Here is a 13,519-nt window from a genome sequence, read left to right on the forward strand (position 1 = left end):
GCTCTTATGACACAAGTCATAAGTCTGATCAGACTAATAGTGAAACAAGTGGCAAGAAAACTGTTTCATACCATTTTTGTCAGAATTTACATTTTATTATTGATACTACACTCATGAAATAAAACAAAATATTTTAAAACTTAAAACAAATTCCAAGTTTACCACAAGTCTTCCCTCACTCAACTTCAACCAATGTCCTAAATAACTGGCAACGTTTCCTTACCTCCAGTTCTTTGGGCAAATGCTTGGCGATGTTCTTTGAGTCTTGAATCGTTGTTCTCAAGGTACAACACTCACTTAAAATATAAAGAATAAAAACAGAAAGGACAGTGTGCCAGGTTGACTCAGCGGTGGAGCGGGTGCACATGTACTTTTGAGGTTTATACCTCGACGCAGAGGTCCAGGGTTTGAGTCAGACCTGTGACAATTTTCTGCATGTCTTCCCTCTTTCTCACCTAACTGTCTTGTCAAAAAAAACAAAAACAGAATGGACAGTAAGGAATCTTTTGTAATTGTAAGATTGAAATACATACATGAGGTAGATGAGCAGAACAGTGTTGATTGACTTTGTTTAGTGTAAGGGTCGGGGCTATTTTTGAGAAGAACAGAGTGACTGCTTTGGGAAAGAAGCTGTCTGTGTGTCGGCTGGTTTTGGCGAACAGTGCCCTGTATCGCCTAACAGAGGGAAGGAGGTTGAACAGTTTGTGACCAGCATGGGAGGGATCTGCAGATATTTTTGCTGACCTTTTCCTGACCTTGGACCACAACAGGTCCTGGATGGAGGGAAGGTCAGCTCCAATAGATAGCTCCTCTTGCAGCCCCAATTGTCCGTTGCAGTCTGGCCCTGTCCCGTTTGGTGGCTAACCCAAATCAGACAGTGACGGAGGTGCAGATGACAGACTGACTTGCTTTGCTCATTGTGTGTAATGTAAGGCCTGCCGAAATGAATTATTTCCTTTTTGTTAGACTTGGCTGTCTTCCAGTTTAACCACAAGTGTTGCTGCCAAAACCAAACTGCTTCTTCTAGTAATTCTATCACAGGAACCCATATTGAATTATTTTTCATTAGCATTTACACACTGCACTGCTGACAAGAATGTCAGGATCACACAGGGTTTGTTGTATTTTATTTTCCTTTAACAGTATTTTTGTTACACTCTATTCCCTGAACACACACTGACCTTCATTACAGTTTTTCCCCCTAGACAAGCACTTATAATGTGCCTTTATAACCTCCAAACACAAACCTGGGAATCCTCTGTCATTGTGATTTTTATTTCATACTCGAGTGGAGAACTACAAAGAGAACAGGACTTTAGTTCCAATTAAATATCCACAGTGCTCATTGGATGCAGTTCACCAGCCAAAACAGACCTGTGCTTCTGTTTGCTATTGTGTTGTGATAATGCATCTGGATTTCAGCATTAAATCATTTAATTTGGAAAAGTAGAGGGCATCCTAATGCCACCATTGTTTATGCAGTCAGTGTGTAATCATTGTATTGTAGGCAATCATCAGTATGTGAATTCTCTTTAAGCTTTTGAACACAAACAAATTCATATTAGATCTGAAGAGATATTTTTTTCTATTGGTGACATACTAGCCTGAGCGTGAGTTGAGATCAAACAGGCAGTGTCACATCAGTGGGGCAGGATTAGCCAGCAGTGAGGGAGGATTAGGTCGGCATGTTGTCCTCCTCATTGGCCTCTTAAATTCCAAAAAGATATTTGTATGTGATATTTGACTTTGAGGAGAGCTGAGCTCAGAAAGCGGGCTCTGTCCGAGTCAGTCACATTCCTATCACATGTGTTCCTCTGGGCAGGGGAATAACAACCATGTGACTAAAGAGCGGTTACAGCCCCCAAATTCTAATGTCACATTGCTGACTTTTCCCTTTGCCATCTAAGTCAGACACGTGTCCCAGCAGTGCAGCCATGAAGCTGACTGTCTAGTTAGTACACTGATTTCATGTGACAGTTTTCCTGCGTTATTGTAAATGGGGTTCATTGACAAACATTTTTCTTCACACCTCCAGGCCCCTGCTCTCCTCTCTGAGGGATGGGCACCACAGAGGCAACTTCACGAATGGAGAACTTGGAAGTAAAAGACGAGTGGCAGGATGAAGACTTCCCCAGGTGGGATCCTTTACTTTCTACTGCTCATCAATTAGTTAATGTTGAAACTATGAGACAGCTGAGCCAAAAAGCTGTTATTACATCTCTAAGAGCTGTGTGTGTGTGTATGTGTGCGTGCGTATGTGCGTGTGTGTGCATGCGTGTGTGGCATATGGCATATTGTTGTTGAATGTGTGTGTTGATGAATATACAGCACATTTTAATTCATAAATTTAAATTATTTAGGATTAGTTGTGCAGTTAATTATAGATTAATTGCTAAACAGGGCTTTTTTACAGGCCATCTCTACCGTATTATTTCCATGCAGTTTAGTCTGGGTGGATTTAGAAGCATTTCTCAAATGATGATGATATGAAAGTCCTGTGTTTTTTGAGTTGTTTCTGTTCCACTGCATTAGCAACAATGGAGCTATTAATGTAGCTACTATCTGAAGAGTTATTGATCACTGCATTGATGTGAATTGTACAGCAAGGGTTGAGCCGAGTGTACGATTTAATTTTATGTTCCCAAAAAGAAAGAGAAACAGAGAGAAAGATGAATGAATGAAAAGTTATTATTAAAGCATCATAAAGATTGCTACATGAGAACTAGGACAATTTGAAGATCAGAGGTTGAGATCAGTGCTGGGCTTCTCCCTCCCCCCTCCTCCCTTCACCCTCCTTCCACCTCCCACCTCCCTCCTCTCTTTTCCCTCTTCCCTCCTCCCTCCTCCGTTTCCTCCTTCCTGCATCCTATTCAGCGGCATGAAGCTAGGCAGCAGGTGCAGCTCTGTCTGTAAATGAATGGTCTCAGGCTACGTCATATGACGCAACAGCAGTCACCGATCAACAACACAGCATCGTCACAAAAATGGTGGCAGGTTTTTGTTAAAGACAGACAGAGACGGAGTAACAGCCCGCAGCAAATGGATTATTAAGGCCGCCTCTGAGAGATGCTCTGCCCTACGCTGTCTGATATATGCTGAAACGACAGAGAAGGAGTAAGCAAACCAAATCTAAAGCTGTGTGAGGTTTAAAAGTTCATTTGAATCCGCTTTGACAACAGCATCCCCGTGCTATTTCCAGAAGGTAAGCATCATCATTCATCCTGATATTGTTGTTTGAAGCTGAAGGACAATGCATCCATAAATCAGAACAAAAGAGATTATCTTGCTATTATTAGAAGATGAAATCACCATAAATCTGTTTAAAAAATTGACTTCATTTCTGACAAAGGTAGTGCTGGACTAGTAATCAGTGCAGGGGTCCCTTTGGAAAAGGGTCAGTGCATCATGTTTCTCTGGGCTAAAGCCAGAGTTGTTTGCTCAGAAGGAGCACCCACTGTCGCACACTGTCCTCCTCTGGGAGGATGAAGCAGTCGTTTTTCACAGGAATGCAGTTTAGACCCTCTTTGCTGAACTACATTGTGTTGTAGCTCTCTGCATCTCTTGCATTTGAACCATTAAATTATACAATTCTCATCTGTTTTTCAGTTCCCTGGTTACACTATTGTCGCTAATACACTTCTGTCCTAATGTTAATAGTTTTTCTTACTCTCAAATAAACACACAGATGGGCACATGCTACACAAACATATGCAAAGCAGGATTTTGACCTCCTGGCGCTCCTCCTTCTGCACAGGTTGTCAGCAGTAAATCCCAAGCAGCGTAAAAGGAAAGAGAGCCGTGCCACTTTGTTAGATTGTTGTTATGCAGATGATACTCAATTATATCTATCAATCAAGCCGGATGAAACTAATCAGTTAGCTAAACTTCAAACGTGCCTTCAGGATATTAAAACCTGGATGACCTGTAATTTTCTAATGTTAAACTCAGATAAAACTGAAGTTATTGCTCTCGGACCCAAGCACCTCCGTGACGTACTATCCAAAGATATAGTTACTCTGGATGGCATCACCCTGGCCTCCAGCACCACTGTGAAGAATCTTGGAGTCATCTTTGATCAGGACATGTCCTTTAATTCCCACTTAAAGCAAATTTCAAGGATCGCCTTTTTTCACCTACGTAATATTGCAAAAATCAGGAATATCCTGTCTAAAAATGATGCAGAAAAATTAGTCCATGCATTTGTTACTTCTAGGTTGGATTACTGCAATTCTTTACTATCAGGCTGCTCGAAAAAATCCATAAAGACTCTACAGCTGATCCAGAATGCTGCGGCACGTGTTCTGACGGGAATCAGGAAAAGAGATCACGTTTCTCCTGTTTTAGCTTCTCTGCATTGGCTTCCTGTAAAATTTAGAATAGAATTTAAAATCCTTCTTCTCACCTACAAAGTTCTTCATGGTCAGGCTCCATCTTATCTTAAAGAGCTTATAGTACCTTACAACCCTAGGAGAGAACTACGCTCCCAGAATGCAGGGTTACTGGTGGTTCCTAGAGTCTCTAAAAGTAGAACGGGAGCCAGAGCGTTCAGCTATCAGGCTCCTCTCCTGTGGAACCAGGTTCCAGTTTGGGTCCGGGAGGCAGACACCGTCTCCACATTTAAGAGTAGGCTTAAGACTTTCCTTTTTGATAAAGCTTATAGTTAGGGCATAGAATCGAATATTGTTAGGGAGTAGTAGTTAGTCACATAGTTTCATATAATATAACTAAAGGGAGACTTGGCATACAGCCCGATCCGGTTGGGGGGAGTTCTGGCCGACCGGGCTGGAGCTCTCTTTACCTTGTCTCTCTTGGTTTTGTTGTAATAATTGTTTTAGACAGCTTGGGACTTATTTTGATACACTAGTTAGGGCATAGAATCGAATAATGTTAGGGAGTAGTAGTTAGTCACATAGTTTTCAGATGTATCTATCATATAATCAAGAATATAATAGAACTAAAGGGAGACTTGGCATACAGCCCGATCCAGTTGGGGAGAGTTCTGGCCCGGCCGGGCTGGAGCTCTCTTTACCTCGTCTCTCTTGGTTTTGTTGTAATAGTTTTAGACAGCTGGGGACTTATTTTGATACACTAGTTAGGGCATAGAATCGAATATTGTTAGGGAGTAGTAGTTAGTCACATAGTTTTCAGATTTATCTAACATATAATCAAGAATATAATAGAACTAAAGGGAGACTTGGCATACAGCCCGATCCGGTTGGGGAGAGTTCTGGCCCGGCCGGGCTGGAGCTCTCTTTACCTCGTCTCTCTTGGTTTTGCTGTAATAGTTTTAGACAGCTGGGGACTTATTTTGATACACTGAGCTCCTCTCTCCTCTATCTTTCCATCTTTTCATTTATGTGCATCCATGTCCCAGAAATGCGTGTTACTAACCTTTTTCTGGGGAGTCATTCCCCGGAGTCCTTATGTTCTTTTTTCACCAGCATGTTCCCTTGGATCAGAGAGGCTCCGAAATCAGGGTAGCAGCTGTCGCCATGGTCCCGCTACACGTTCTGTGATGCCATGTTCAACTGCTACACTGCGGTGCCCTGCTACGTCCTGCAACGTCCTGCAACGTCCTGCTACATCCTGCTACGTCCTGCTGTGCCTTGTAATGCCGCACAGCGTCCTGCTATGCCATGAACTACTACAAAGAACTTCTACAAACTACTAATTTTTTCTATTTTTATTGCCACTCTTCATTCTAACCCCAACCGGCCCGTCAGACACCGCCTACCAAGAGCCTGGGTCTGACCGAGGTTTCTGCCTAAAAGGAAGTTTTTCCTCGCCACTGTCGCACTGTTGCTTGCTCTGGAGGAAACTATTAGAACTGTTGGGTCTTTGTAAATTCTGGAGTGTGGTCTATCTGTAAAGTGTCTTGAGATAACTCTTGTTATGAATTGATACTATAAATAAAATTGAATTGAATTGAATTAGAGACAAACGTCTTCCCTCTTTTCTCTCTTCCACTCATTTTCTGTCTTTATATTCCTCCCTCTTTCTCCACTATTCCCACTACCTCTCTTCCTCCTCCTCCCTTTACGCACTGTGTGACAGCCTTGCGATAGTCAACTCTCCCTTGAGAGAAGTTAATTACCATCTCTATCTTTTTCTGCTTGCTCCTCTTTTTAGTGCTTAGACAGATCAGTGACAACACTGACTGGTCCATTGGAAACCATCCTAATCCCAATGTTACATTTTTTTGTGAGGCCGTAGTTAGAGACTGCTTCATGCTGGAGAACAGAGATCAGAAAAAAAGTTAATGTTGCTGTTGTTGTTGTTATTCAAGTCCCAGTAAGAGTAATGAGTAATTCCGCTGAACCTCGGTTGTCTGCAGTATCATGACTGGCTTTATATTTTATATTATGCTCAACAAGCACAGTATTGGTTGCTTACCTGTGTATGTTTCCCTCCAGACCACTACCAGATTACGTGGTCTCACAGACGACAGAGCCTGTGAGTAACCCTGGGGAGTGGGAGCTCATTGATTAGTCAATAATGGGAAGGCCATAATAACCCTGCTTTATGACATCAGTAGTTTTTTCTGATCTGTTTCTCCTTATGCTGCAGCTCGTCCTAACTCCCTGAATGTCAGCGCAAGGCCTGTCCTCGTCCCACCGTAAACGGCGTACCCTTGTTGCCCCGGAGATGAACCTTTCACTGGACCAAAGTGAGGGCTCTTTGCTGTCAGATGACTTTCTGGATACACCGGAGGACCTGGACATCAACGTGATGAACTCGCTTCACCACTAATGGCAGCGAGCTGGAGTGGGAAGGTAAGTGGTTAAAAACGCCCATGCATGACTGTCCACTGTTTTAACCCCCTTCATTATCACTATGTTTAACACTGACCTTTCAAAACTAGCTTTAAGATTGTGTTTTCAATTTAATCTAAATCTTAAAATCAACTTTGAACGCACTTGTTTTATTGATTGATACTTTAAGTAAAACTTGCTGATACTGTTATTCTTCTTAAGATAGCTCTTTATTGTCATTGTATATTAATACAAAGAAACCATGTTGAAGCAATGGCATTTGCAGCATTAAAAGAAGAAATACACAAAAACAAAAGTTAAAAACACAAACGTTACACATTAGTCATTAGTGCACAGTTTGTTATTGCATTAACCCCAGGGGTGACAGTTCTATATCCGTGTTTGGGTTGAGAAACAAGAACCAACACTTTACAAGTAATAGATCTGAGCACCTGTTCCACCACTGTCCACAACTGAAGAGTGAGGATGTCTTCCACCTAATCCTAAATTAATCTTAATCTTAAACTTAGTTTACTCACACAGACAACATATTTTACTCTTCTTTGGAACCAACGCTATGTTGCTTGGCGCTTATTTCTTTCTTACTTTCTTTTATTTTGAACAAAAAATAAGAATAAAATAAAATATAAAAACACAATAAGTGTGTAACAACACACCAAAAGGAAAAACATTATCTATAAAGTGTTGCAGTTTTACTTCAGGCAGAATTAAGAACAAAATCTGTCTCTGTGTCTGTCCAGATGACACGCCGGTGGCCTCGGCCAAAGCCGGTCCTGCTGACGGTTCGGGAGACGTGGACGAGGAGGGGAATGCCCACAACGGACGCCTCTGAGGGCGGTGATTATCGGAGAACAGGAGCATCGTATTGACATGCAGGTCATCAGACCCTACCTCCGAGTCATCACACACGGAGGTCAGTGATAGGACAGAAATCCAATCAATCTCTTCAAAGACTTTGGAACATGATTTCCAGTAATATACAAAAAATGCAGCCTGTAACCATGCAGAGCAGTGTTATTCACTTTTAACTTAAACTCTATCCTTTCAGGTTATTATGGCGAGGGCCTTAATGCCATCATTGTTTTCTCTGCTTGTTACCTGCCTGACAGCAGCTGTCCAGACTATCACTACATCATGGAGAACCTATTCCTGTAAGTGACTTTCAGTTTTAAAAATATAGGCTTTGATAATGTGCATATATGGATAACTGAATGGCTCCTTCAACAGTAAGCATGTCTCGGTCTTGTCTTTTTGGTTCCATTTCTTTTCATGCATCTTAGCGCTTTTTGTCTCATCTGTTTTGAGGTTATGCATTATTTCCTATGGCAAAGCAACAACACATAACATCCATCCCTCTCCTGCAGGTTTGTGGTGAGCAGTCTGGAGATGCTAGTGGCTGAAGATTACTTGATCATCTACATGAACGGAGCCACTCCTCGGAGTAAAATGCCTGGGATCAGCTGGCTCAAGAAATGTTACCAAATGATTGACAGAAGGTGGGAAACTATGGAAAAACTACTCTAACATATTGACTATAATTGATTTAAAAGAAGTACTGTTCTAAAGTTAAATATGAGTTAAGTCCATCTATGTCTGCTATATTTAGCTGATGAGCACTGTTCACCATCAACATACAGAAATACATAACATTGATACTGACAGACTCAAAGGCAAGGTCAATGTTGTCACTTGTCACTAGGGATGACTCACAGGCTATAGTTATAGAATTTACTATGTTTAATGCTCATTTCTATATGGTTAATATTTTTTTGTAAACACTAGCCGAACTGTGATTTACTTACTATATGTGTGGTGATGGCAGATTGAGGAAGAACCTGAAGTCTTTGGTCATTGCTCATCCTACGTGGTTCATACGCACCGTCCTGGCAATATCCAGACCCTTTATCAGGTAATACACACACACACACACACACACACACCAGACTTTGACATCAGTGATACATAACGGTGGTTGTGTTGTTTTCATATTGTTGCCCTCTGCAGTGTGAAGTTCATGAGTAAGATCCAGTATGTCCACAGTCTGGATGAACTGGCAGAGATCGTCTCCATGGAGCAAGTCCATGTCCCAGAGTGTGTGGTGCAGTAAGTATATCTGACCACTAGATGGAGAAAAAGAACACCAACCTGCAGGCAGCAGCTGTTAATGCCATCCTTTGAAATGAGCATTCATGTATTTCTGGTGAAGTCTAGTGTGTTTGAATGAAAGTAAAAAAAAAGGTTAGTACTGTAGTTCTTTAAAAACTGCACACTCAAAATACAAAATGCCATTCAAAATGCCTCAAACATGAAAAAATGAAGCATTTTGCATCAAATTGCAAACACTTTTTTCATGACAGTAAATGTTTGGATATACCATGTAAATACTGTTCTAAATCTAAAGCTATTTTGTCTTTCTTAGGCTTATATCTACATTTCCAAATAATGTTCTACAATGAAAGCAATTTGCTGAGAGGGGTTGAGAAACACCAATGCAATGTTGAGAAAAAAAAAGGTTTATTTGGCAAATCATTACTGGTAACAGTAGCACAGTGTTGTATACAGTAGAATACAAGAAAACAGAACTAACAACAAATGTAAACCAAAGGTATCATTTTTAGAATAAAGAACACATGTGTGTGTGTGTGTGTGTGTGCGGAAAACAAGTCACTTCCTGCTAGATTGTTGTGTCATAGGTAGAGAAAAAAAGTGTTTTATGCAATTGAAAACTGAGTGAAAAGGTGAGAAATAGCTTATGGTTTTGGAGAGTTGGTGTAGTTTTGTTCTTTGAGTGAAAGGTTTCCAACATCAGGGGACATCAAACATTGGTGTCGAAGCAGTTGTAAAAATACTGTAATATTGCTCATACAGAATTGCACTCAAAATAATTTGAGGTTTCAGCACTTCACCTGGATTAATTAGCTACACAAGATTCCCCACCAAATGAGCGTCTCTCTGTGTGTGTGTGTGTGTGTGTGTGTGTGTGTGTGTGTGTGTGTGTGTGTGTGTGTGGTGTGTGTGTGTGTGTGTGTGTGTGTGTGTGTGTGTGTGTAGGATGGAGCAGGAGAACAAACAACAGGAGCAGCAGTCAATCCCACAGGAGCCAATTAAAAAGTCTGAGAGGGACTGGTCCACCCTCACCTGGATTTTAAAATCATACCTTCACATCACAAATTGAACTAGTTGGGACAATAATTAGTTTTTGGTACGTTGTCATCCCTCCAACTTTTTAAAAGTTCTCTGTTTTTTGGGTCCATTTTTAGGCCAAAGTCAATTATTGTTAATCAAGGATTATGAGAAGGGCACAGCTTCGCGGGTGAAGGTAATATGAACCACTGTTATATTTCTTGTAAAAGAAAAGAATTCACCACATAGGCCATTATATCTCCACACAGATATCTTAATAGTATCCAATCATTTTCCAGTTTACTATTTTATATATATTTAAGTAGAAATATCCACTATAGATAGGTGTCAAATATTTCAGTAATGTGCTTACTGTTTACACTTTATGTGACAAACAAAATCAGTTTTTTTTTTATTCTTTATTGTATCACATTCATTATATGCATTTTAGGGGATCAGGTATTTATCCATTTTGAATGAGTGTGAATTATTTTTTAAACCTAAATAATCAAACAAAGTCTACTGTAGAATAAAGCTGAGGCCATGGGCATGTAGATAAAATATTAAATAACATAGATAAAATGTCCATCAATGAAAGGTAAACATAATTATGTTGTTCAGTATAAGAGTAGCTTGTCGCAATTGCCCTTTTCTTTCTGTCAGTACTCCTCATGCCTAATTGTACATGATCCTGTTCATTTTAGTTTAATCTTTGTCTTTGGACGGATTTTAGCTGAAGGATATTTGCAGTAGTATACTGTAACTGTCTTGTCTCTCTTGATAAAGGTCAAAGAGATTGAAAAAAACTGTGAGGAAATACATAGAATTGAATTAAAACCATGAGCAGGATAAAATAGCAAAAAGTTACATGTTGCAAGAGGAGTAATAGTGTCCTCACATAACTTCTAAATTGAGACTGGAACTGTGACTTTAAAATGAAAATAGTACGTTTTTACATGTCAGGATCAACAGATTGTTTCATTATCTGCTCCAGTTAGCTAAACGAATTAGCTTAATAAGCACATATTGCATTGCAATTGATTTAAAAAACACCCAAAACTTCTTTTAGAAGTGTTGATTAACAAGGAGATGCCTTTTTTTTTTCCACACTAACACATTTTTAACCACAATAAAATTGGTATCAAAGGGTGAGGTTCCATTTTGTTTTATCCCCTTAAAGGATCAGACAGAGACAAAGTGCATGGACACTTCTTTGAATTATATGAGCGCAGACAAACATTTTTATTGTCTTGTCATGTTTTCAACATCCACAAACATTTCTGTCTTTTAATGCAGTGTGTGACAGACAGACTTATGGAGCATGACACTTTCTGAATGATTCCCGTATGAAGCAGGGAGACCAAATGCAAAACAAATGCTTCCTTGTATTTTACCAACGTCCAGCTGACAATTTGTGCAGTCAAGACGGTGAACGCTCCGTCTCATTAACTCTCTGTGTGGAACCCCTTCTTCTTCTCTGCCGGAGGGTTTCATATTGCAACTTGAAAATGTACGAAGGAAGTCGTCACTCTGTTACAGGAAGTGTTTCACCATGAAAACTATAGTTCGGTTTATCTATTCATAAACACATCATCTGCTGTGTGGTCGGACATGTTTTATAGCTTACATTGTTGTATGGTTCTTGAAAACCAGGACACAATATAACACAATATTGTAACTCCAATTATGGAATCTCATGTTGTACCTTCTTGTTGTAAAGGATTACAACTTTCAAATTTGACAATTTTACTAATAATTAAATAAATACACTAAATTAAATGGAAAAAGCTGACTTTTTCAAAAGAATCTGAAAATCTGACAATTGGATAACCTAGAAGCATTTGGCCTGATACTAGTGATGTGTACATATGTAATGAGAGATGTAACAATTGGCAAGACCAGAGATGTCTAACAGCTACATTAGTGATGTAACAGATGCTGGTCTGGGAAATATAATGTGTGTTAGATGTAAATAACAATACATCTTATGCCTTCTTTATTCTTTATAAGTTTGCCTCATAACTGCTGTATGATAACTCCTTTGCTGTACTGACATTTTAAAAATATCAAATGTATTAACATCCGTACTGTACCTTGTGCCTCAGTCTTATTGTGCTTAGAAAATATGCAAACATGATCAATATTTTACATTTTGTGGCCTGAAAAACCCACATGAGAAAATTATAAAAAGAAAAAGAATTATTCTATTACAAAATGTTGTAAAATACAATGTTTATTTTGTGTAACATGGTTATGGTCACATAAATAGATGTCATACAACATCAAAGAAATTTCTTTATATTAATATTTAGACTGTATTCCACATATTATTGGTACATTCTAGTATATGTCATGAAAAGGAAAAGCGTGTCCAAACTTTTGACTCATTTGTATAAGATAATAGTAATACTAACACACCATATACCAAATATCTGCAGAAAATTCTGTTTGACATTTGTATGAAAGTGGCCATAATCAAGACAATAATACACAAACATTGTACACAATGATTGCATTTTAATTTTCATAAATTGTGCTTTATGGGAACATTTGCTGTCGGCTCAGATTCTGAAAACATATTCTGATCACAAACCTGATGAAGTATAAAGTGGTTCTTATATCAGATTTATAAAGTTTATGTGGAGATTTAGAAAAGTTCATTTTAGCAGCATAGAGTGACATTCACTTAAGTTAAAACATTTATTGAAACATCTTAATGCATTGAATTGCACGTTTTCTAGGGTTACATAAATTTTTTCTCATGTCTTCCATCTGTTCAACTTATTGTAGCAGGAGGGCAGAGGATTGCACTATTGGAGTTGGTTATGTTTAAGAGGAGAAAAGTTCTACTAAAGTTTATATTGTGTTGTTAAATAGCATAACTGATGACATGCAGCTGTTAGTAAAGCATGGATATGTTTCTTCTTTTGTACAGAAATTAGGACTCATGAAATATCTGTATCTAAAGTTCCATCTCAATTATGTTCTTTTGCCTTTCTGATAAAAAAGAATGTTAAAGAAAGTCTAACTTTTAATTATTTTCAGTCATATTAGGCTGTTTTTCACACGAGTAAACCAAACCTGAGCAGTTTCATCAAATGAAGCAACTCAGTTACGTCATTCTTTGTGTTTAAGGTTTGTTTGCTGTACTGAGTGCCTATTTTTGAACCAAATGAGTAAAACAAAATCCAGAAAAAGTGAAGGAATATGAAGGCTGAATCCCATTTCTCTATCTTACCCCTACCCTTGGCCATCGAAACCAAGGGGCAAGGGCTAGGGCTGAAAACCTACCCCTAGGAAATGGGACACCACTTTGTCGTGGTTACGTCACCAAGCAAGTGTAGCCTTTTCGCTTTAAAAGTTATTGTAGTTTATAGGTTTGGTCACACCCATTATTATAAGCAAGATTTGCATAAATGTAGTTGATATGACCTTTCCAAAAATCAAAAATGTTCGTTTTGACTATAAAAACACAATATTTATTTATCTTTGCCTGCATTTGTGTGCTGTAAAATGCTCAGCTTTGAATGGGAAATGTTAAGGGGTAGTAGGACCCGGACACAGAACGACCACAAAAGGGAGCGATGTAACTCAAATGGGATTTATTCTGATGCCAGAATAAA

At 39.1% G+C, this 13,519-nt stretch overlaps 1 pseudogene; it reads left to right on the forward strand.

Annotated features, from left to right (window-relative positions):
* The first annotated feature begins 2,042 nt into the window (after positions 1-2,042).
* Positions 2,043-9,968, forward strand: LOC116683352 (caytaxin-like; annotated as a pseudogene).
* The last annotated feature ends 3,551 nt before the right edge of the window (positions 9,969-13,519 follow it).

Source organism: Etheostoma spectabile, unplaced genomic scaffold (genome assembly GCF_008692095.1).
Source record: "Etheostoma spectabile isolate EspeVRDwgs_2016 unplaced genomic scaffold, UIUC_Espe_1.0 scaffold00018942, whole genome shotgun sequence".
In the NCBI taxonomy this organism is placed as follows: Eukaryota; Metazoa; Chordata; class Actinopteri; order Perciformes; family Percidae; genus Etheostoma; species Etheostoma spectabile.